The following is a 5,361-nucleotide window of genomic DNA, read 5'->3' on the forward strand; positions in this document are numbered from 1 at the left end:
AAAGAACTTTGACAACCAATAGAAGACTTGCTAGGAAAACTTTGAGAGGTATTGGTGAGGTTGTAGACATTCAACCAAATACTATTGAGTTCATCAACCCTTTTGCAAGAGAAGGTTAGGAGAACCGAACACAAAATCCAACACAAAATCAACCCACGATGCCTATGTTTTCATCACATTCCGTACCCACCGAGGAGAACCTACCCAATGGTACTCACACACCACAACATCTAACCGGAAATTTTATTGCCAAATCCGCATTTATCCAATTAGTTGAAAGAAGTCAATTTGGGGGGATGCCTAGTGAAGACCCCCATTCTCATATAGAGACCTTTTGCGACTATTGTGATGCAATTTCTCAAACCGGTGTAACTCAAGACCAAATTCGATGGGTCTTATTTCCTTTTTCTCTAATTGGCACCGCGAAACAATGGTTGAAAGGCCTTGATATGGCTACTCTAGGAATTGATTCTTGGAAGAAGTTGGCTCTAGCTTTCTACATAAAGTTCTATCCACCGGAAAAGACTAACATGCTAAGAGCTCAAATTACGAGCTTTAAGCAAAGAGATGAAGAAACTTTGTATGAAGCTTGGGAGCGATTCAAAGGAATTTGTCGCTCATGTCCTCATCATGGACTTAGCGAGTGGTTCTTGGTACAACAATTTTGGAACGGTCTTTATGAAGATTCAAGGAACATTCTCAACATGGGATCAAATGGAATGTTCACCGAAGTTGATGACAATCAAACTTGGAACAAAATTGAGGAAATGGCGGTCCATAACTCACAATATAGTAGACCTCGCAAGGCTAGTAGAGGAGGAAAGCATGAAGTGGACTCTACTACTCAATTGGGTGCCCAACTTAGTGCTCACATTGATACCATCAACTTGAAGTTTGAAAAAGCTATGGCTAGACTTGAAGAAGCCTCAAAATCACCAAAGCATCATGTTAATGCCATGACGGCATCTTCATCAATCCCAAGTGGGATATGTGAGAATTGTGGAACTTTGGGACATGACCAAAGTGAATGTAGGGGAACAAATGAACAAGTGAATGCTTTCCAAGCATACAAGAGTGGCACCCCTTACTCCAATTATTACAATGAAAAAACCAAATTCCATCCAAATCTCTCATAAAAAAGCCAAAATGTTCAAAACCCTCAACCAACATACACCCCACCTCCCATGAGAAACCAAAATCAAAGACCCTTTTACAACCAAAACCAAGGTTACCAAAACCAAACTCCATACAATCAATAAAATGACCAAGGTTTTGATGTTCAAAAAGCGGTCGTCCAAATGCAAAAGAATCAACAAGAGTTTTTCACTCAAATGCAAAAGGATAGTCAAGCAAAGGAAATCACCATCAACAACATCCTAGCTCACACCAAAATGTTGGAAACCCAATTGACTCAACTAGCATCTTCAAGCTCACAAAGACAAAAGGGGCAATTACCACCTCAAAGTAATCCCCCAAGACATGCAACGGTTAGTGCCATTCACTTGAGGAGTGGTACAAGGTATGAAGCACCAAAGAAGCAAGTTGAGGAAGAAGTTGTGGAAGCTAGTGACAAAGAAGAAATTGTGCAAAACGCCAAGGATGGAGAACCATCAAAAGAAGAAATTTCAAGGAAAAATGAAGACAAGGCCAAGGAGAAGGAGCCCGTTGTGATTAGACTTCCTTTTCCGAGTCGTCAAGCCAAGCCCAAATTTGATGACCAACTTGGAAAGTTTGTGGAAATTGTGAAGAATTTGGAAGTCTCAATTCCTTTCACGGAATTAATCAATCACGTGTCGGCCTATGCAAAATACATGAAAGACATCCCCACAAAGAAGAAGTCAATCCGGAAGCTTGAGACTATCGCCTTCACTAAGGTGAGTAGTGCAATACTTCAAGGGAGTTCACCTCCAAAACTCAAAGATCCGGGAAGCTTCTCAATACCGTGTACCATTGGCGACACCACGATCAACAAAGCCTTATGTGATCTAGGGGCTAGTGTGAGTGTTATGCCGTACTCGGTGAGTAAAAGGTTAGGGATGGGAGAGCTTAAATGCACCAATATCACACTCCAAATGGCCGATAGATCGACGAAGACACCATTAGGGATATGGGATGATGTTCCCGTAAGAGTTGGGAAATTTTTCATCCCGGTGGACTTTGTCATTGTTGACATGGAAGAAGACTCCAACATTTCAATCATTCTAGGAAGACCTTTCTTACACACCGCGGGTGCGGTGATTGATGTGAAGCACGGAGAGCTCACTCTAGAAGTGGGAGATGAGAGCATAACTTTCAATCTTGACAAGACCATGAGAGCTCCCCGTTTGCATGAACCATGTTTTATGGTTGATCATTATAGCCGGAAGGATGATAGGAAGAAGTCGGAATTCCTATGGAAGACGAAAATTGATGATGCTCCATTCAAAGAGCAAGTGAATTGTAACAAGGAGAGCTTGAAAAGCTCACCAAAGTCAAGCAATGAAGAAGATGGCCTCATTGGCCAAGACAAGAAAGTGGGAGAGTTGTCTCTATCAACTCAAGATATCTTTAGTGACCAAGTAGATGAAGTTTGTGGTCTTTGGGACAATGAGTTTGAAGGGATTTTCAATCCCTATATCGGTAATGCTATCGATCAAGATCGGCATGAAGGACAACAAGGGCAAAGGTCTATTGAAGATCTTTATCATGACAACGAACAAGCTTTTGATTACTTCTTCAAGGTGTTGAGCAACATCAACAACACCTTGGACATGCCCCCGTGACATCTCACTAAGGATGAGAGTTTGGTGGAGTCCTCCCTAAACCACCATTTGTAAATATTTCGAACTCCCTAACTTGTATTTTAATTCTTACATTGCATTTTTGTCATTTGTGGATTTTTATGCTTTGATCAAGGTAATTATCATTTTTGAGAGAAGTGAGGGAGGGACTAATGATTTTATTGATGTGTAGTGCCTTAGCTTAGTGTGGGGATAGGAATTGCCTAGGTTATTCATGCCTTAGTAGTGCCCCTACAATGAAGAACACGGGATTCGAAGAATGAAAAATGAAATGGGATATGCAAGTGCACGGATGGAACTGAATCCGGGTAAAACAGGGAGAATCCGAGCGTCTTCATGGGAATCCGCTCGTCTTCAGTAAATCCGAGCGTCTTTACCAGAATCCGCCCGTCCATTTTAACTGAGAAATTGAAATTTTGGGACTGTCGAAGAATCCGAGCGTCCTGGTAGAGAAGACGCTCGTCTTCAGAAATCCGCCCGTCTTTGAAGGAAAGACGCCCGTCTTTTTGCCAGTGTAAAACAAGAAAGCTCACTGTCTCAGAATCCGCCCGTCTTCAGCAGAAGACGCCCGTCCTGCAGTCGATAAATCCGAGCGTCTTTGCTGAAAGACGCCCGTCTTTAGGCGAGAATCCTGAACCCAAAATAGGCAGAATCCGAGCGTCCCGAAGGAAAGACGCCCGTCTTCCCCTGTAGTTTCAAATTTTTCGGGTCTTTTATATACCCCACCCACATTCATTTCTTCATTCATTCATTCAAAACACTACCCATAAACCCCAAAACTCAAAACCCTCATCCTCTCCATCACCAAAACAAGATTTCCTCAACCAAATTCAACAAAATCAAATCCAAACTTCCTTTTAACAACAATTAATAACTCCTCTTCCAACAAAAATCAAACCAAGCACCAAAATCTTCAACCTTTGAGTCGATTTTTGAATTACAAAGGCAAAGCCTTTCATCTTAAAATCGATTTGGGTATACTTGGAAATTGAAGATTTTCACTCTTTTCTTGGTATTTTCATCAATGGCAAGAACAAAAGGATCAACAAAGGCTCCTAAGGCAAAGGCACTCTCAACAAGACAAAAATGTCTTCAAGCAAAGAAAGCCACATTGGCTATGGTGGTAGCTAGTTCAAACTTGGAAGTTCAACAACAACAACCTCCCTTGGAAGCAACAACATCAACAACTCCGGAAATTGCTCAATTATCAAACTATCCGGAGGTAATTTTCATTTCTAACTCCCATAGGGATACATTTGCCAAGTATGCTAGAAAATCCTTTCTACCCACCAAATTCATATGTGAAGATGCCTTGAATAAATTGGGTGTCCTTGAACAAACAAAAGCCTTCTTTGAAGCCATGGGGTTGGGAAAATTGTTTGCTACAAGAGAATTGACATACCCCTCCCTTACCTTAGAATTCTTGAGTTCTTTGAAAGTTACTAAGGTAGAGACTAGGGAAAACATCGAGTTCCGCCTTGCTAATGTGAGTAGGCGCATCACCTTTGATGAATTGGGTAAAGTATTTGGTATTAGTGATTCACCTAGTTATTTCAAGAATCCCGAAAAGTATGACCCCGCTCCTCTTTGGGAGGCGATTTCCGGGAGGAAATTTGAGAACTATCATGCTAGTCGCGCTCTATTAGTCCACCATCCGGGCAAGCAATGACTACATGACTCTACTTATGCAAAAGATGCACAAACAAGCTTATAAGGATCGAGAAGATGCTTAATTAGCCCAATATCCACCCCTCCTTCATTTAGCTAGGCAAGGACTACTTGATCCTTCATGTCCTTTGCCTAGTTGGGCGGATAGGGAAGTCTTCTTTCCAAGTGCATCTAAGGGTGAGAGACCGGGTGACGATGAGGTTGTCGGTGATGAGGTTGTTGAAGAAGAGGCTAATTAAGAAGAAGGAGATGATGAAGAAAGTGATGAAGGAAGTGAGCAAGGAAGTGGTGATAAGTCCACTTCTATTGAGGAAGATGATGACAATGATGATATGGTGGAAGACTAGCAAGCTTTGGAGGCTCCTACCCTCTTGAGGTTTGTCTACTTCTTTCTTTGTTTTATTTATTTAATCTTGATCATGGTTGGAGAGTCCTAGCAACATAGAGGACTAACACCTCGGCCCCATTGAGGTGTTCTTATTTCATTGTTCCCACTTTTGAAAATCCAAAATGACAAATTAGTTTCATGCATTGCATATTGTGTGCATGAACTACCCCCAACTTTAGGATATTAGAAATAATGTCTATCTCGGTTTGGGGAAGTACATGCATACGCAACGGGAGGTAATCTAAATTACGCTCTCCGTCATAAACAAAAACTCATGCATCATGTAGTGTAGAATAGTGTAGCTTGCATTTAGTGTAGAAATCATGCATCATGTTTGCATAATTTCCCATCATTTTGGCCATTGAGGAAAATGCCCATATTAGTGTGGGGATGGGGAATTCTAACTTAACTTTTATTCAAAAAACCAAAAAAATCAAAAATTTCGAAAATCCTTAAAAATTTGAAAAATTGAAAATCCAAAAACAAGTTCATTTCCTTTGTAGAGTAGTCATGTATATATTGTTG

At 41.0% G+C, this 5,361-nt stretch overlaps 1 non-coding gene across 1 annotated transcript; it reads right to left on the minus strand.

Annotated features, from left to right (window-relative positions):
* Positions 1–530: 530 nt before the first annotated feature.
* Positions 531–637, minus strand: LOC141597560 (small nucleolar RNA R71). Its single transcript, XR_012522790.1, has one exon. It is a non-coding gene; the product is annotated as a small nucleolar RNA R71 (small nucleolar RNA).
* Between the last annotated feature and the right edge of the window lie 4,724 nt (positions 638–5,361).

The sequence above is a fragment of the Silene latifolia genome, chromosome 8 (genome assembly GCF_048544455.1).
Source record: "Silene latifolia isolate original U9 population chromosome 8, ASM4854445v1, whole genome shotgun sequence".
Lineage (NCBI taxonomy): Eukaryota > Viridiplantae > Streptophyta > Magnoliopsida > Caryophyllales > Caryophyllaceae > Silene > Silene latifolia.